At 38.1% G+C, this 21022-nt stretch overlaps 1 protein-coding gene across 1 annotated transcript in view; it reads right to left on the minus strand.

The window, feature by feature from the left end:
- The window catches only part of sxph (saxiphilin), a 184933-nt gene extending 166288 nt beyond the window's left edge, over window positions 1-18645 (minus strand). Inside the window, exon 1 of the mRNA XM_069933630.1 lies at window positions 18141-18645. The gene's annotated coding sequence lies outside the window, so the exon portion shown is untranslated. The remainder of the gene's footprint in view (window positions 1-18140) is intronic.
- Between the last annotated feature and the right edge of the window lie 2377 nt (window positions 18646-21022).

A 21022-nucleotide genomic window follows, 5' to 3' on the forward strand; every position in this document is an offset into this window, starting at 1 on the left:
TCCAATACCTATAAATATTCAACATATATTAAAAAAATCTTCACACAAAGGAAAATAAACAAGAAAAATGCGTCATCTATTTATTACACACTGAATCTAGTCGTTTTGTCTTCTTATCATTTTCATTCTCATTTTAGGGGATGGAGATCGTAGGCAAGCTCTCTCTGATATGTTCCATGTATGGTTCCCAAATTTGTTTAAACATTGTGATTTTATTTTTGAAATTATATGTTATATTTTCCAATGGAATACATTTATTCATTTCCATGTACCATTGCCGTATACTCATGCTCTCTTCCATTTTCCAAGTTGACATTATACATTTTTTTGCTATCGCTAAGGCTATCATTTTTTTTTAAACTTTATTTATCTGTTCAAGAAACAAATAATATATGGCATATGCAGCAATTAAACATGAACATGAACATTTTTTAAATATATATAGAAATAAAAAGAAAAGAACCCCCTCCCTTCAGCCAACTCACCTAAGGAGAGTCATAAAAAAAGAAAAAAGAAAGAATATTAAAGAAAAAGTTAAATATACATATTAAAATCTAATCAGTATAAATTTAAATCTAAATATTCTGAGTATAACAGCCACTTATTAATAAAAAAATTGTAATTATCATGAGAAACATATGTAATTTTTTCCATTATTAAACAATATTTCATCTCATTATGCCATCTATTAATATCAATCATATTTGTATCTTTCCATGTACTACCAATACATTTTTTCGCTACAGAAAAGATAAACATACAAAAGCAAGCTGGAATTTATCTAATACCAAACCTTTCAGAGGTTGCAAACTACCCAATAAAAATACTGTTGGATCTAAAATTATTTTAATCATATACTGGTATTCTAAAAACGATTGAATTTTCTTCTAAAAAGATTGTATATGTATACATAACCAAACAGCATGAAAAAAATTCCAGCAGTATCACCACATCTAAAACACAAATCTGATTCATTAAAACCATATTTTTTTTAAATTTTTCAGGTGTCAAATATAATTGATGTAAAAAATTGTAATTAATCATTGCATAATATGCATTTATCAATCTAGTTACACTATCATAACAGATATCTAACCAATCATCTTCAGAAAAAATAAAACCAATATCCGCTTCCCATTTAATTGTAGATCTATCCCAACCCTTTTTATCCATACCATTCTGTAATATTTGATACATAGATGAAATATAACCCTTCTCTGGTACCTTCATAAGAAAAGTCTCAAATTTAGTCATTTTTGGTAAAATCATATCTCTACCAAACATACATTTTACCAAAGATCAAATTTGATAATAGGAGAAATAAAGAGTTCTTATCAATACCAAAATCTTCCCTCATCTGATTAAAAGATAAAAACTTACCCACTTTAAAACAATCTCCCAAATTTTTCACACCTTTAAATCTCCAATGCAATAAACTTTGATTATGTATTGAAAAAGAAATAAATTGATTATTATACAATGGAGTCAAAGCCAATAATTTGCCCCTAGAGCCCATCACTTTATTTTTTTTTATCCATAACTTCATTAAATGTTTTAGTATAGGCACATTATATTGTTGTAACAAATTTATATTCCACCTAAACAAAAATTGATACATTTCAAATTCAAAAAAACTTGCCATCTCAATTTTAGCCCAACTAGGAGGCCGTACCAAATCCATCAATAAACTAATAAATTTAAGTTGGCCTGCTTCATAATAATTCTGAAAATGTAGTAAACGTAGACCCCCTAACTCATATTTCCAGGTTAATTTATTTAAAGCTACTCTCGAAAATTTACCCAAACATAAACTCCCTAACCATTTTATTCAAATCTCGAAAAAAAATTTATCAAGTAAATACGGAATAGATTTAAACAAATATTGTATACACGGAAAGATATTCATCTGAATTGTATTTATCCTTCCCATTAAATTAATAGGTAAATCTTTCCATTTAATCAAATCAGTTTTAATTTTTTTCATTAACAGAGCATAATTTAATTTATATAAAGATTGATAATTAACATTCAAAATTATACCCAGATATTTAATTCGATCAGTCCACTTCAAATTAATAATATTCTTATAAATTGAATAATCTCCTTCACTTACCAGTAATATTTTACTTTTTTCTCCAATTAACTTTATATCCAGAAAGACATCCATATTGTATTAAACATGCCTTCAAATGCAAAAGTGACTGAGCTGGGTTTATTAAAAACACCAATACATCATCTGCAAATAAATTAATTTTGTACTCCTCATCTAAAACTTTCATACCTTGTATCTGTGTATTTTGTCTTATCAACTGTGCTAAAGGTTTAATCACTAACGCAAACAAAGCTGGTGATAAAAGACAACCTTGACGAGCTGATCGAGTTAACTTAAAAGATTCTGAAATCAAACCATTCGTCAATACTCTAGCTACCGGTTTACTATATAGAGCCCTAATCCAACCAATAAAAGAAGGACCAAACTTAAATTTCTCCAAAACTTTAAACAAAAAATTCCATTCAACTCTATCAAATGCTTTTTCTGCATCTAAGGATATCACCATCGGGTGATCTAAAGATTGTCGAAATCTATTAACCAAACTAATCACGCACAAAATGTTATCTGAAGCATATCTATTCTTTATAAAACCTGTTTGATCAATATGAATCAACTTGGGTAAAAATTTAGCCAATCTATTCGCTAATATTTTAGCTATTATTTTATAATCTACATTTAACAATGAAATTGGTCTATATGAAGATACTTTCAAAGAATCTCTGTCTTTTTTAGGAATTACTGTAATTAAAGCACTAGAACAAGACTCAGGTAATTCATAATGTTCTCCAATGACATCATACATCCCCAAACACTCTAGATAAATCATAATTAAAAATTTTATAAAATTCAACCGAAAATCCATCATCACCAGGTGATTTACCCTTCGGCACTTCCAGCATAGCCATTTTAATTTCCAAATCAGTAAATGGTTCTTTTAACTCCTGTATATTTCCATCCTCTAATATCGGTAAATTCAACTGTGATAAAAAAAAGATCAATTGATCCAGTTTCCTGTTTTCCTTCAGATGTATATAACTTTTTATAAAATGAATAAAATTCATCATTAATCTCACGAGGTTTATAAGTAATAAGAGAATTCCATCTAACAGCATTAATAATCCTCGATATCTGTTCTTTCTTTAATTGCCATGCCAATACCTTGTGTGCTTTCTCACCCCATTCGTAATACCATTGTTTAGTCCTATTAATCACATTCAAATTGATAAGATTGCAAAGTATTATATTTCAATTTCAGCCTAGATAATTCTATTTTCTGATCTTCTGTAGCAGCTTTCTGAAATTTCTTTTCTAACACATCGATCTGTTTCTCTAATTTAAGACTCTGATTTAAACGATTCTTTTTTAATTTAGAAGTATAACTAATTATTTGTCCTCTCAAATAGGCTTTCATAGCATCCCATAATACAAACTTACTTTGAACAGAATTAGAATTTTCTTTAAAAAAATTAATTTGTTTTTTCAAAAAATCAATAAATTCCATATTTTTTAACAACATTGCATTAAATCTCCAACGATAAGCTATTTGAATTTTCTCAGAAGTTTCATATGTAAAATATAACAGAGAATGATATGAAATCACCCTACTTTTATATTCCGCTTGTTGTATTTTCCCTTGTAAATGTGCCGATACTAAAAAGAAGTCAATCCTTGAAAATTATTCATGTCTAGATGAATAAAAGGAAAAAATATTTCTCTGTCAGATTAAGACTTCTTCAAATATCTACTAAATTAAGATCTTTCTTGGACCTTTTCAGCTTGGACCTGAATTGCCATCTTGGATTTTTGAACTTTCTTCGGAGATTTATCTAATAAAGGTTCCAAAACACAATTAAAATCACCACCAACTAAAATATTATCATTTGCCTGACCCAAACATAAAAATGCATCTGAAATAAATATTTCATCATCTGCATTTGGGGCATAAATATTAAGTAAAGTCCAAAATTCACTAAAAATCTTACAATTCAATTTGAGAATACATCCTGCCTTTTCCTCCATTGACTGTAATTCAAAAGATAAATTTTTATGTATCAAAATTGCTACACCTTTAGCTCTAGAATTAAATGAAGAAGAATATACATGCCCAACCCAGTCCATTTTTAATTTCATGCTTTCCTTCACATTCAAATGTGTTTCTTGTAAAAAGGCAATATCAATTTTCATTTTCTTAATATATGCCAAGACTCGCTTTCGCTTAATCGTACTATTTAGTCCTTGAACATTAAAAGTAGCAAACCTCAACTTTGACATATCTACTATTATTACTACATACCAATAATATCTTTATATAAAAACTCAAAACAATGTATATAGGCCCTCCAATAGAAAAAAAATCACATTAAAAACTAAATAAAATGAAAATAAAAAATAATAAAATAAAAGAAAATCCCCCCCCCCCCAAAAAAAATACCAAAAGGTAGTAATCCCCTAAACAAAAATTGGGTGTGGGTCACCCACCAGTGGCTGATGACTAGTAAAGAACCTAGTGTAAATCTCTCCCTCCCCAGCCAAACAATCAATAACATCAAAATATCATAATAACAAAATAAAAAAAATAGAATAAGAAAATTCTTCTTTTCATCCAGAAGATTTCAATCTCGAAGATCCCATTTCAGAAGGAGGTAGACTCTTTCCATTCCCGTTTTTCCCATTTCTTCCATTTCCAGAGCAACCAGGTTTTTCTTTAGGAGATAATGGTGGACTACATCTTTGTCCTCTTATATCTGGCAGTGAATCAGCAAAAATCATTGCTTCATGATCAGTTTCAAAAAACCGAAATTGATAGTCTCCGTAAAACACTTCAACACTGCAGGGTAATGAAAAGTAGATTTATAACCTTTACGCCACAAAACTTCTTTAACTGGATTGAATCGACATCGACGTTGAATGACCTCTTGACTCAAATCAGGATTTTAAAAAAAGATTCTGCTATTCTGAATCAATAATGGGGCTTGTCTTGTCTCGCATTTTGTACTGCAAATCGAAGTATTGCTTCTCTGTCCAAATATCTCAAACATCGAATTATTACCGATCTCGGTGGTTGACCAGCTGAGGGTGTTCTTCTTAAAGCTCTATGGGCTCTTTCCAGTACCAATCCCCCAGAGAAATCCCCTAATATTTGCGGAATCCAGTCTTTAAAGAATTGAAGAGGATCTTGTCCTTCTATACCTTCTGGCAAACCAACAATTTTCACATTATTCCTTTTGCTTTGATTCTCCAAGTAATCTATTTTTCTTTCTAGCTCCTTCTCACGTTCTTCTAGTTCTATGATTGATTTTTCCACCTTCAACACTTTTTGTGTTAGAAGTCACTTGTTGTTTACAGTCCAAAAAAGCAGTCTGAAATTTTTTAAATTCTTCATAAGATGCATCCACACGTGTCTTAACCATATTTAATTCTGAACTTATACCAACATTCATTTGAACCATTTCATTCATTTGAGATGTCAACAAAGGTTTTATAACAGCTTGAACAATAGCATTTAATTGCATACACTGTGAGTCAGTAAAGCTCAGCTCTGCTCTCTCTGACATAGTGGCAGAACAAGGTAACTGCAGCTCCTGCTGCAACTCAACAGAAGGCATTTAAAAAGTTTTACTGCGGGTCCAGCGACGGCACCCCGACTTCCTCAGGGGGTCTCCACTGGTCTCCCCCAGCATCTCATTGTTTTTTCATCAATTCATGAAGAAAAACGATTTCTTCAGATTGAAATGCTACCTGATGCATTTTCAACAATGGAGTCGTCTTCCTGCATGTTCCCTCCGTTGAAATCGAAAGGCTTTCCAAATCGGGGTCCACTTCTTGGGAACACGCACCTTCTTCCAGAGAATGGATAATTCCAGCGCCATCCTTAATTTGGTGAGCAATAGATTTTTTTTCAGCTCCCACAGGCAATCTTTGAGGTTTAGACAATGAAGAGATTGAGCCTGGGGCTGTATCAACTCGTCTAGGCCCCAAATCTTCAACACTTCAAAAATGTAACTTCTTATGAACTTGAGGTTTAGTCTTTTTACCATTAGTGGCCATAATAATTCCTTAATACTTTAAACTAAAATTTAAAAAGTTTAAACTTGAAAACAAAGGATTAAAAAATGGGTATTTAAAAGTCTGGCCAGAGAGGTCGAGATTGCATGTCTAGACTCTACGCCATCTTGCCACACCCCCGCAAAGGCTCTATAATAATTCTAAAATTTGGTAACTGCAAATCACCTTGATTATACCTCTCTGCCAATTTATCTAACGCTACCCTTGGTTTCCTCCCTTTCCACAAGAATTTCCTTATTATTCTCTTTAGTTCATTAAAGAATTTTTCTGTTAAAGGAATTGGTAATGTTTGAAATAAGTATTGTATCCTTGGGATCACATTCATTTTAATGCAGTTTACCCTCCCCATCAACGTTAGCAGTAATTCTTTCCAATGTTCTAAGTCTTCCTGCAATTTCTTTATTAGTGGCTGATAATTTAGTTTGTACAAGTGGCTTAAGTTATTATCTAACCTGATCCCTAGTTATCAGATTGCTTGTGCTTGCCATTTAAATGGTGATCTCTTTTTAAAATTCTGTATAGTCTGCGTTACTCTTTGGCATCACTTCACTTTTATTTGCGTTGATCTTGTACCACAATATTTCTCCATATTCCTTTAATTTCTTATGTAATTCTTTTACTGATACCTCTGCTTCTGTTAGGTATACTATGATGACATCTGCAAATAAGCTGATTTTATACTCCTTTATATTTATCCCTTTCATTTTATTTTCTATTCTTATCAGTTCTGCCAAAGATTTTATTGCTAAGGTGAACAATGAGGGGGATAGTGGACATCCCTGTCTAGTTGACCTACTTTATTTAAAGTGACTCGATACATATTCATTTACTGTTACCTTCGCCAACAGTCCATCATACAATGCTTTAATCCAATTTATATATTTTTCTGGTAGATTGAACTTCTGTAATACTTTAAATAAGTAGTTTCACTCTACTCTGTCAAAGGCTTTTTCTGCGTTTAGACCAACAGCCACTGTTGGTTTCTTATTTCCTTGAACTGCATGGATTAGATTAATAAGTTTACAGACATTGTCCGCTGTTTGTCTTTTCTTAATAAATCCAATTTGATCTTATTTTACTATTTTAGGTACGCAATCAGCCAATCTGTTTGCTAATAATTTTGCTATGATCTTATAGTCTGAGTTAAGTAGAGATATTGATCTATATGATGCTGGTGTTAATGAATCCTTCCCCATCTTTGGTATTACTGTAATTATTGCTGTCTTACATGAATCTGGCAAGTTTTGTGTTTCTTCTATCTGGTTCATTACTTCCAGGAGAGGAGGAATTAATAATTCTTTAAATGTTTTATAAAATTCTATTGGAAATCCATCCTCTCCTGGTGTTTTATTGTTTGGTAGCTTTTTTAATATATACTGTACTTCCTCCATTTCAAATGGCTTTATTCGTTTGTTTTGTTCCTCTTCTTGCAATTTCAGCAGTTCAATTTTAGCTAAAAATTCCTCTATTTTATCATCCTTCCCCTCGTTCTCAGTTTGATACAATAGTTCATAAAATTCCTTACAATTTTCATTAATCTCTGTTTGATTATATGTAATTTGTTTGTCCGTTTTCCTTGATGCCAGTATCGTTCTTTTAGCTTGTTCTGTTTTAAGTTGCCAGGTTAATATTTTATGTGTTTTATCTCACAGTTCGTAATACTTTTGCTTTGTTTTCATTATGTTCTTCTCCACCTTGTACGTTTGTAATGTTTCGTATTTACTTTTTTTGTCTGCCAGTTCTCTCCTTTTCATATCATCCCTTTTTATGAATTCCTTTTCTGTACCTACTATCTCCCTTTCCAACTGCTCTATTTCCTGATTGTAATCTTTTTTCATCTTAGTTATATAACTTATTATCTGCCCTCTAATAAAGGCTTTCATTGCATCCCATCATATAAATTTGTCTTTCACTGATCCTGTGTTTATTTCAAAATATATTTTAATTTGGCATTCAATAAACTCCCTAAATTCCTGTCTTTTAAGTAGCATGGAGATTAACCTCCATCTATATGCTCTTGATGGGATGTCCTCCAGTTCTATTCCTAATAATTGGGGTGAATGATCTGATAATAGTCTAGCTTTATATTCAGTTTTCCTAACTCTCCCTTGAATATGGGCTGACAACAAAAACCTATCAATCCTTGAGTAAGTTTTGTGCCTCCTCGAATAATACAAAAATTCCTTCTCTCTTGGGTGTTGCGTCCTCTATTAAGTTTCATTTCCTACATTGATTTGACCATAAATTTGGCTACTTTATTCTTTTTACTTGTCTTTTGTCCAGTTTTATCTAACATTGGGTCTAAATTAAGGTTAAAATCCCCTCCTATCAATATATTTCCTTGTGAGTCTGCATTCTTCAAAAACATATCCTGCATAAACTTTTGATCCTCCTCGTAAGGTGCATATATATTGAGCAAATTCCAAAATCCTGAGTATATCTGACACTTTATCATTGCATACCTCCCTGCCGGATCTATTATTTCCTTCTCTATTTTGATTGGTACATTTTTGTTAACTAGTATGGCTACATCTGTAGCTTTTGAATTACAGGATGCTGCTGTTACATGCCCTACCCAGTCTCTCTTTAGTTTGTTATGTTCCGTTTCAGTTAGATGTATTTCCTGCACAAATGCTATATCTATTTTTTCCTTCTTCAATAAATTTAATAGCCTCTTCCTTTTAATTTGATTATGTATTCCATTAATGTTTAGTCACATAGTTCAACATGGCCATCTTATATCTTGCATACATCTCTTTTCCACTTCTTTGCCACCTCCAACCCCCTTTTCCCTATTTTCATCTCTTCACTTAATATATGACAACACATTTAAGACATAAAGTACCCCCGCAGTTCTCACATCCACTAATACCTTAACCCCAGAGTTGCCTCATACCCCTTGTCGGGCAACCTCAACTCCCCTTTTCATTTGGGTTGCAATCTTGTTTGCAGCGTCAACTGATTTAGCAGTGACGGTTATTCCCCCTCCACCCAGCCCACTCCAAAAAAACCTTTTTTAAAAACACATATAACAAAGCTCTCTCTTTCCCCCCCCCTTACTTTCCTTCCCTTCTCTTTTCCCTCTTTAGTTCTTTACATAAACATTGTTTTTTTCATCTTTATATATACTTTAATGCCGTTCTCCATTCTTGTTACATCTCTTCTCCTTTCCTTCAAACATTCTGCGAATTCTTGCACTTTCACTGGATCTGAGAACAGTCTGTTTTGCTCCCCGGGTATAAATATTTTAAGCACAGCTGGATGTCGCCTGCTGTATTTTTCCAACATATCAATTTTCTGAGATAAGAACTCTTGTGTCTCTTTACTTTTTTTGTCACTTGATTCCAATTTTTCTCTTAAGTCATTTACTTCCATTTCTACAGCCATTTCCCGCTCTTCCACATTCTCTACTCTTTTCCCTATTTCAGTCATTACCAGTTCTAACCTTTGCATTTTATCTTCTGTTCTTTTCATTTTTCTTTTAATTGCATTAAATTCTAATGATAACCATTCTTTTAGTGATCTCACTTGTTCTTCTAAAAAGTCTAATATTTTTAGATGAAATATTCTGTTCATCAGTTTTTCCTTTTACTTCTTTGTCCATTAGTTTTACCTTCTATTTCTCTGTGAAGATCTTGGTCGACTTCTTCCTCTTGTTCTATGTCTGTATCTGTGTTTTTGTCTTTTTTTTTGTCTTTGTCTCTTCTGTTTTTCCTGATGAGCTGCTTGTATCTTTTTGTCGGGCCTCTTCTTGCTAGGCCTCTTGTTGCTGTTCCTCCCCTATTGGGCTGCTCTTCTGTTGTGCTTCTTGTCGTTGGTCTTCTTGTCGATCTTCCCTCCGTCTGTCTTCCAGATCTGTTTCGTCGCACCCTCTTTTGCTGTCTTCCTTATCCTCCAGCTGAGAGACCTGATGTCAGGCGTCTCTCAGCTGCTTGGTCTGTGACAGTCTGCTCCTCTGATGAGCCCTCCTCCCGCCAATGTCCTCTTTCTCCTCTGATTACGCATGCGCCATTGCGCACTTTTGTTTGGCTCTGAGAGCCATTTTTGTAGTGTACCGGCTGGTGGGTTGTGACTCTGTAGGGCAGGTACTGACCTCGAGGGTCGGAGCTCCTCGTCACCACAACATCCTGTTCCTTCCTGTAGGTAAGGCCTTCTTTCTTCTACTCTGGTGACTTTTTTTACTTCTTTTTTACCAGCTGTTCTTATTTTCTCCTTCTTGGAAGCCATCTTCTTTCTCTTCTCTGTATCTTTATCTTCTATTTCTTGTACTCTATTTCTGTTATGCTTTGCTTTTTCCTAACTTTTTTTTCCTATTCTCCTGGAGAGAGCTGGTTTTCCTGACCGGCCACTACTCCATCACGTGACTCCTCTGTGACGCCACTTTCAAGGAATTATGTATCTGTATTCCCAGATCCCTTTGCTCCTCCACACTCCTCAGTGCCCTACCATTCACTATGTATGTCCTACCTTGGTTTGTTTTTCCAAAATTTTTCCAGTTGTTCCAGATCCCTCTGCAAGCTTTGAAAATCTTCCTCACTGTCCACAACGCCTCCAAGCTTAGTGTCATCGGCAAACGTTCAACCTTGAGATTTCCTTTTCCTGCTAGCATGGCAGAATTACCATTAATTGGTAGTGAAAAAAAATAAACAGTACACAGCCTGAACTGTAAACAGATAATGAATGTAAACAAACTGACTGTGCAATACAGAGAGAACAAAAGAAAATCAATAATGTGCACAAGTCAGAGTCCTTAAATGAGTCCCTGATTGAGTTTGTCATTGAGGAGTCTGATGGGGAAGGGGGTAGCAGTGTTCCTGAACCTGGTGGTGCGAGTCTTGTAGCACAGATACCTCTTTCCTGAAGGCAGCAGCAAGAACAGAGCGTGTGCTGGGTGGTGTGGGTCTTTGATGGTTGGTGCTGCCCTCCAAAGGCAGCGTTCCCTGTAGATGTACTCAATAGTGGGGAGGTTTTGTTTGTGATGTCCTGGGCTGTGTCCACTGTCTTTTGAAATGCTTTATGCTCAGGGGTATTGGTGTTCCCATACCAGACTGTGATGCAGCCCACTTTCCACCACACCACTAGAAATTTAGTAAAAATGCTGATCCAATTTCCAACATTATATTCCAGATCATTGATATAGACAACAAACAACAATGACCCCAGCACCAATCCCTGAGGTACACCACTAATCACAAGCCTCCAGTCTGAGAAGCAATCATCCACTACCATTCTCTGTCTTCTCCCATTCAGCCAATTTTGAATCCAGTTCACAACCTCTCCATGGATACCCAATGTCTGAACTAACCTCCCATGTGAGGCCTTGTCAAAGCCCTTACTAAAGCCCATGCAGACAACATCCACAGGATTTCCTTCATTTACTTTCTTGGTAACCTCCTCAGAAAACTGTATAAGGTCGTTAAACATGGCCTACAACCATGCTGACTATCCTTTTTTTTTTAAACTTTATTTAAAATTTTATAACATGAATAACATATAGGATTACATTAAAAAAAATTAAGAATAAAATAATAAAAATTACAATACAGTATCCGTAATCTAAATAAACTATACCCTCCCCAATAATTATTACACATTAATCTTCTTCTTTGGCTTGGCTTCGCGGACGAAGATTTATGGAGGGGGTAAAAAGTCCACGTCAGCTGCAGGCTCGTTTGTGGCTGACAAGTCCGATGCGGGACAGGCAGACACGATTGCAGCGGTTGCAAGGGAAAATTGGTTGGTTGGGGTTGGGTGTTGGGTTTTTCCTCCTTTGCCTTTTGTCAGTGAGGTGGGCTCTGCGGTCTTCTTCAAAGGAGGTTGCTGCCCGCCAAACTGTGAGGTGCTAAGATGCATGGTTTGAGGCGTTATCAGCCCACTGGCGGTGGTCAATGTGGCAGGCACCAAGAGATTTCTTTAGGCAGTCCTTGTACCTTTTCTTTGGTGCACCTCTGTCACGGTGGCCAGTGGAGAGCTCGCCATATAACACGATCTTGGGAAGGCGATGGTCCTCCATTCTGGAGACGTGACCCATCCAGCGCAGCTGGATCTTCAGCAGCGTGGACTCGATGCTGTCGACCTCTGCCATCTCGAGTACTTCAACGTTAGGGGTGTAAGCGCTCCAATGGATGTTGAGGATGGAGCGGAGACAACGCTGGTGGGAGCGTTCTAGGAGCCGTAGGTGGTGCCGGTAGATGACCCATGATTCGGAGCCGAACAGGAGTGTGGGTATGACAACGGCTCTGTATACGCTTATCTTTGTGAGGTTTTTCAGTTGGTTGTTTTTCCAGACTCTTTTGTGTAGTCTTCCAAAGGCGCTATTTGCCTTGGCGAGTTTGTTGTCTATCTCATTGTCGATCCTTGCATCTGATGAAATGGTGCAGCCGAGATAATAACCCAAATCAAATTAGTCCAACACCCCTTTCCCCCCCAAAATAAAGAGTGAAAAATTAATAAAGTTAATAATATATGTGAGAAAAAAAACCCACTTACAAAAAAAACAACAAAAACATAACCGATTAAAATACTAACAAAAAGAAAAGTAATTAATACTAAAATATCAGACTTAAAAAACATATTTAAATCAAACTTAAATGCATATATTTCACAAACGGGGTTAATTAATATAAAAAATTAATAAAGTTAGTAACATTATCTATCAAAAATTCTTAAATAATAATCAATTCTTAAAAAAAATTGTAGCATGAAAAAAAAAGAAAAAACTTTCTCTATAGAGATAAACATTCACCAAATATCAACTAACTTCACATCTATCATCATATTAGTCACATAAACCACCATCTTAAAACAAAATTCAAACCTCATTAAGCATTATACAATTCAATTTTAGTACTCTTCCACCATTTTTCCCTTTTACTCTTAAATAGTTATCCAATAAAAGCTCCAATACCACATTTAAATATCCCCAATCATTACGTTAAAATTCAGATATCCAAATAATAAAAACACATCTACAACAAAATCTATATCTTCAACAAATGGAGCATAAACCACAAACAAAATTCAAGCCTCATCAAGAATTGTACAATTCAATTTATAACTTTCACCATTATTCCCTTCGTTTTATAACTAAAATAGAAAAATAATATACACCAGAATTACCACTCCTTTCACCTTAAAGTTAAAGAAAAAATATTAAAAAAAACTTATCCATCCCATTCACATTTAAATTTCAAATATTCCTTATCTACTGAATAAACTTTACAAAAAAAAACCACATCAATTTTTAGTTTTTTAAACAATCAAACACTTTCTTGTGCTTTTTTTTAAAAATAAAAACCCCTTCACTCTTTAATCTAATAATACAAAAAAAAGAAAAAAAGAAAACGGGTAGGAGGTTAAAAATACCCCCTCCCGTCTAAACCGCGCAGTGCAGTAACTCCCAAAAAAAAATGGGTGTGAGATAACTCACACGTAGCAGATGACTTTCAGGAAATAGTGCCTATCCAGTTCTCTCCCCCAACTCTCACTTCATCTTAAACTAACATCATCATTATTTAATATTCCTTTTTTTTAAAAAAAAACATTAGAAAAAAGAAAGGACAACTCTTTTTTTTAATCAACTCCAACTACCAAGTCACCATTACAACCATTCCTTCTTGGAGCACGGCGCTTTTCTTCCATCTCTTGTCTCCTTAGAGATCGCGGCGGACTATGTCTCTGTTGAAACTGAGTAATTGGCAGCTCTTGAGCAAATGCTATAGCTTCCTTTGAAGAATTAAAGAACTTTGGTTGGCAACCATCTTGGAAAACCTTCAAAACAGCTGGATATCTAAAGGTTGCCTTGTAACCTTTCTTCCACAACAACTCTTTAGCAGGATTGAATTCCCGTCGTTGGAACATAACTTCTTGACTCAAATCCGCATAGAAGAAAACTCGATTATTTTGAATCATCAAGGGTGATTTTCTCTGTTGTGCATTTCTAATAGCCACTCGTAAAATTATTTCTCTGTCGTAATAATTCAAGCAACGAACCAAAACAGGTCTTGGACTTTGACCTGAAATAGGTCTTCTACGCAAGGCTCTATGAGCACGTTCCAGTATTATACCTTCCGGGAAATGTTCTTGACCCAGCACCTGTGGAATCCATTCAGTAAAAAATTTTCTTGGGTCTGATCCCTCCATACCTTCCGGCAAACCAATAATCTTTATATTGTTCCGTCTGGATTGGTTTTCCAAATAATCAATCTTTTTCACCAAATTTTTATTTTGAGTTTGTAAGTCTTCGACCCTTTTGGTCACATCAAAACTTGATCCCGTATTTTGTCTATATCTTCTTCACACAAATTAAATTTATCTTTCTCTTCAAGCTTAAAAGCTTCAAACTCAGCCATCTGTTGAGAATGTATTTTTACCAGAGTATTAAACCTAGTACCAAGTTCAGTCATAATCTTGGATAATCCCTGCATTGTATAAGATAATTTAGCTGACTATCCTTAATCAGCCCTTGGCAAACCAACTAGTACATCTGATCTCTCAGAACACCCTCCAATAATTTACCTACTACTAACGTCAAGCTCACCAGCCTGTAATTTCCTGGTTTACTTTTGGTGCCTTTTTTAAACGACGGAAACAAATAAGCTACCCTCAAATCCTCTGACTGCTCACCTGTGGCTAAGGACATTTTAAATTTTTCTGCCAGGGCTCCTACAATTTCTACTTTGGTCTTCCTCAAGGTCCAAGGAAATATCATGTCAGGGCTGGGGGAATGTATCTACCTTTATTTGCTGTAAGGCAGCGATCACCTCCTCCTCTTTAATCTCTATAATTGCCATGACATTACTGCTCATCTCCCTTCCTTCCATGGTAATGATCGGCCATGATCTAAAATGGCGGTGCTGACCCGACGGGCCAAATGGCCTACTCCAGCTCCTATTGTCTATTATTGTCTATTATGCACACCAGTTTCCTGAGTAAATATTGATGCAAAAAAAACTGGTTAAGATCTCCCCCATCTCGTGAGGCTCCACACATAGACGACCACTCTGATCTTCTAGACCAATTTTGTCCCTTATTATACTTCTACTCTTAATATTGTTATAGAGAGCCTTTGGGTTTAGCTTCATATTATCTGCCAAACACACTGGTTCCCTGCAAATCTAGTTTAAACCCCCCAGAGCAGCACTAGCAAACCTACCCACAAGGATGTTAGTCCCCATCCAGCTCAGGAGCAAACCGACTAGTCAGAACAGGTCCCACCTTCCCTGGAACAGAGCCCAATTGTCCAGAAACATGAAGTCCTCCCTCCTGCACCATCCCTTTAGGCATGCATTTAGCTGCATTACCTTTCCGTTTCTAGCCTCACTAGCAGTGGCACAGGTAGATCATCCACCTTGTTTCTAATCCAGTGTGCAATTATGTCAAGTTTATTATCATCTGATTGTACAAGGACAACAGCGTTCTCCAGTACTTGGTGCAAAAACACGTATTATACAAAAAAATACATATGAAGGACAAGTATTATATCTTATGAAATAAAGAGTTTTGTGCAAATTAGTGTCTCAAGATGTTTAACATGAGCAGTTCCTTTGGTCACTGAGCATTCTCACTGCCCGTGGGAAGTATACCTTGAGACCAGTTTTTGAACATACTGTGTCTCTGTCATCCCTCCGGCTACTATTTTGTCTTGTCGCATGTCTGACATCTTCACTTTAATGCTGTTTCCCCCTTCTTCAGCCCTAGCACTCTGGTTCTCATTCCCCCTGCCTGCTGGGATCTTGGCCTCCTTTGGGTTCACGTCAGATTTCACATTTGTGACACCTATATCTCTTTCCTGATAGCAGCAGCAAGAACAGAGCGTGTGCTGGGAGACATGGAGCCTTGAGGATTGCCGCTGCTCTCCGACACCAGCGTACCCTATAGATATACTCAGTACCAGGGATTTTGACTGTGATGTCCTGGGCTGTGTCCACTACCTTTTGGAGGGCTTTATGCTCAGGGGCATTGGTGTTCCCATACAAGAGCGTGATGCAGCCGGGCAGCACACTTTCCACCTCAGCTCTGTGGAAATTAGCCAGGGTTTCTAGTGCAATACCTAGAGGAATACTCCATCTTTCTTCCTGTTGTTTGGAGGAAGAAGGGGTAGGTGAGAGCAGGCACGTGAAAAATTGAGAAAATATTGTGGGTCCATCAACTACAGCAGAGAGGAAGCCACAAATGCGCCCTTACAGCCAGATTGGGCGTTTTTTCCCCCCAAGCCATCAGACTCCTGAATACCCGGAACATATATGGATAGTGTACCATGGACTTTTACAGTATGTCTTAACATTTTAATATATTTAACTTCTATTGTAACTTATATTTATAAGCTCTGTGGTCCTGGAGAAATGCTCTCATCTTTACTGTGCAAGCATGGTTTGAACAGTAAGGTGACCTGACCCTTCCTGCAGGAGCACATTTCAGACATTTTAAAGTGGAAAGCCAGACCGAGAGCCTCAATGGAGCTGGAGAAACTGATGGTATTGTTACGGGTTATATTATATTTTATATTATACATAAATATGTCTTTAAAAGGATTGTGGGGGTTTTGTGTAGGTCACCACAGATACTTACACTTCACATCTTATTTGAAATGCAAGAGCTTTGCTGATGCAGGGACATTCAGGTGCCAGTGGCTTTGCAAAAGACAATGGAACTGGTTTTGAAGAAACTTCAGAAGTAGGTGCAAATGGAGCAAAGTCAGGGGCTCAAGTGTGGATAAAGATCCTTCAAGGATTGGATTTGTAGCCTTGGGAGGGGTTCTGGTTTTTATAAGCAGAGAAAGAGAGGAACAAACAGGATTTCTCTAAGAGAGAAAAAAAGTCAGTTCGACAGAAGCTTTTAGAGGCTGCAACATGGCAAGCCGGCAGGCTTGTTGAAAACCCCATTTTGAGGACAGGTTGTGAGCTCTGAGTTCAGCCTGTTGAAAACCCTGAGAGTCCTTACAAGAGGAAATGGCTGGCTAGAGTGTTTCTCCTGAAATAAGGGAAACGAGACCTGGAAGAAGTTATCATTTGGAAAACTCATGATGGGGCAAGTTTCTTTGGCAAGACACTGAAGTGGCTGATTAGAGGAAATCAGTTTGTGTGTGTCCAATGAGCAATAAATATCTTTCTCTGAAACCAACAAGAACCTTCCTGAGTGGTAACCATTTACCTATAAGCACCAGAGCCTGGTGAAAATTCATAAATGTTAAATTCTGTGCACAGTATAACAATTGCCTGATACCGGTGAACTTGGAGAAGTGAAGTGAATTATTGGACTATTAAAGCAAAGAACTTTCCTGAACATATACACAATACATACACGTATGCTCAGTAAAGATGAGAGCATTTCTCCAGGACCACAGAGCTTATAAAAATAATTATGTACATCACTATTTTCACTAGATATATATTTAAATCTATGTCTGTTTCATCAAGGACTGGCTTATGTTAATTTCACTGCAGGAACATCATTTGCCAAATCATTTCCTAACAACAATGAAATACATCCTTGTTTTAAAGTAATTGGTGGCTGCTTTTTCAATCCTGTCAATAAAAGATGGCCTCTCTCAACTGACCCAAAAAATGTCTGATTTCAATAATCGTGCTCCCACCCCTTTTCTCTCTCTCTCCCGCCCCTTCTTCCCTTCTCTCACTCTCCCGCCCCCTTCTCCCCCTCTCTCTCTCCCGCCCCCTTCTCCCCCTCTCTCTCTCCCGCCCTCTTCTCCCTCTCTCTCCCGCCCCCTTCTCTCCCTCTCTCTCCCGCCCCCTTCTCCCCCTCTCGCTCTCCCGCCCCCTTCTCCCTCTCCCGCCCCTTTCTCCCTCTCCCGCCCCTTTCTCCCTCTCCCGCCCCCTTCTCCCCCTCTCTCTCCCGCCCCCTTCTCCCCCTCTCTCTCCCGCCCCCTTCTCCCTCGCTCTCCCGCCCCCTTCTCCCTCTCCCGCCCCTTTCTCCCTCTCCCGCCCCTTTCTCCCTCTCCCGCCCCTTTCTCCCTCTCCCGCCCCTTTCTCCCTCTCACTCCCTCGCCGGGCGGTCCGGTACCTACGGTTGCACCATCCCGCTCCGCGGGTCGACGCCAGCCGCGGTGCTGGCAATCGCCACGGCTCTGTCCGTCGTTGGGAAGCCTCGGCCATTGCGCCTGCGCAGCCGCTGGATCCCGCACCAACAGACGGTCAGGTTCCGTTGCGGAGGGCACGGTTGGTTGTCATGGCTGAGTGAGTACTCCGGCTGTGTTCAGGGCGGAAACATCACCGCGGCGTCACTCCGCGTGTAAACTAGTTCCTAGTGCTCCTCCCCGTGGCGGCGGACGGGTCCGCCAGGATTCCCACCAGCAAACGCCCGCAGCCTGCCATCTGCACCTTTCCTCTCCAATTCGGGCATGGCGGGCTCGTCGAAGAGCTTCAGATCTTGCGTCCGCCTGTTCGATCCCCGCCACTTCTGTTTCATGCCGGCGCCACCTCGAAAGGCCCAGGCCGGAAGCGCGGCAGGAGGGCCGACATTCAAGCCCGACTGAAGGCCTGGGGACCGAGGCCTCCTCTGCCCACCCTGTTGCTGGCCAATGTCCAGTCACTGGAAAGTAAATTCGATGAATTCAAGGCACAGCTGCTGAGGCAGATCTCGGTGTTTGTTGCACCGAAACCTGGTTAGTACCTAACACACCGGACCCAGCAGTCTGTCCAGAAGGGTTCACCATTCACAGGCTTGACCACTTCTGGTCAGGAAAGAGGTGGCGGTCTTAACTCCGGTTGGTGCACGGACGTACGGGTCATGTCGACTTCTTCCTCCCCTGATTTGGAACAGCTATCAATTAAATGTAGACTTTCTACTTGCCTCGGGAGTTCTCATTACTAATTCTCACCGGAGTTTATATCCCTCCTGATGCTGATCACAAGCAGGCATTCGCGAGACTCCGTGATGTTGTGGGCGAACAAGAAACGGCCCGTCCCAACGCTTTACAAATTCTGGTCGGCAATTTTAATCAGGCTAGTCTGAAGAATACCCTGCCCAATGATCACCTGCTGCACAGGAGGTTAGAATGTCTTTCGTTCCTTCCCAAGATCACATCATTTGACTCTGCTCTTGCTACCTGCATATAGACACAGTAAAAAGTGAGCCTGCAGAGATCAGGACAACCAAGTGAGGCCAAGGAACGGTTACAGGATTGCCCTGAGACAGTGGATTGGGGTGTGTTCAAGGACTCCGTTGAGGACCTGAATGATTGCACCAGTGTTGTTACAGACTTAAATAAAACAGCTGTGGATAAGCTTGTCCCCACAAAATCGTTCAGGGTTTTCTCTAATCAGAAACCCTGGATGAACAGTGAAATCTGGAACCTGCTGAGAGCCAAATCACGGGCATTTAAGTCAGGAGATAAAGAATACTACGAGAGATGTAGGTCTGAGCTCCGGAAAGTCATCTCCAAGACGAAGTGGTTTCAATTGTACTGGTTCCAAGAAGAGCGCGGTAACCTGTCTAAACGACTATCACCCAGTGACACTCACATCCATAGTGGTGAAGTGTTTTGAGAGGCTGGTGCTGAAGCATATCAGCTCCTGTCTGAACAGTGACCTGGATCCACTCCAATTTGCCTACTGCAGCAACAAGTCCATGGCAGATGCCACCTCATTGGCTCTTTATAAAATTTGGAATATCCGGACATCAGGATGATCTTACAGGAGGGAGATTGAAAAGGTGGCTGAATGTGGTGGATTGTCAACAACCTCTCTGTCAATGCCAACAAGATAACTCTCCCAACCATTGAGCATATCTATATGAAACGTTGTCAGAGAGCAGCATTAATTATCAAGGATCCACACCATCCAGCACATGCTCTGTTCTCACTGCTCCCATGAGAAAAGAGGTCTAGGTGCTTTAGGACTCCTACCACCAAGTTCTAGAATAGTTACTGCCACTCAACTATCAGACCCTTGAAGAATAGGGGATAACCATTTTCATTTAAGGACATAACATATCGCTGTTTATTTGTATCTGCATTTGTTTACAGTTCCTAATGTTTACATGCACTAGTGTATAGATTTATTAAGACCACCCTATAGAAAATTAACCTCAGGATTGTATGTCATGTTTGTACTCTGATAATAAATTAAACTTGGAACTTTAACCTTCACATCTGAACTTCGCAAGGAATTGGAAAAAGTCACTGAGCTCTTCGAGTTGTTCCACCATAGAATTTATTGCCTCGGGTCTATTTTTGTGCACTATTCCCATTTTTCTTGATTCATTTACTAACCAGAAATGTATCTTAATATGCAAATTTCAACACAAAATGAGGTGATTTAATCCATTATCTCCATATCAGTTCCCAAGATAGTAACATATTTCTATTGCAATACACATGAGTAACTTTTGATGAAGGGCTCAAACCCAAAATGCTGGTCGTATCACTTTGCTTCCTATAGACACTGCGTGACCTGCTGAGTTTCTCCAGCATTTTGCTGTATTGTTCTACAATCGCAGCACGGCTTTTGCAGACTTTGTTGATTAACTAAGATCAGTTTTCCCTGTAAATTTCTCTCCCGTGTCCAATACCATTTTTATTATTTTTATTACTTTGTAACATGAAGGGGTAGTTTTATATTACAAATTAACTTCCAAGTTTGTCCTTGGGATGCGTGGTCGCAGGAAGGACACGCAAATTCTGCATGGACAGCATTTGAGGTAGAATCAATCTGCCATCACTGGAGTTAAGAAGCTACATTTTGAAAGCAATCAATGAATGAGCCTTCAACATCACTTGGGTAAACAATTCCAAAAATTCATGTAAAGGTACTTATTCCTAAATGGCTTACTCCTTATTCTGCGATGCTACCAAGTTGTAACCTTCACCCTGTCAAACCTCTAAATATGTGTGAAACAAAAAGTCTGCAATTGTAGTAAAAACATCAAATGCTGGAGGAACATGGCCAG

The sequence above is a fragment of the Narcine bancroftii genome, chromosome 4 (assembly GCF_036971445.1).
Source record: "Narcine bancroftii isolate sNarBan1 chromosome 4, sNarBan1.hap1, whole genome shotgun sequence".
Lineage (NCBI taxonomy): Eukaryota > Metazoa > Chordata > Chondrichthyes > Torpediniformes > Narcinidae > Narcine > Narcine bancroftii.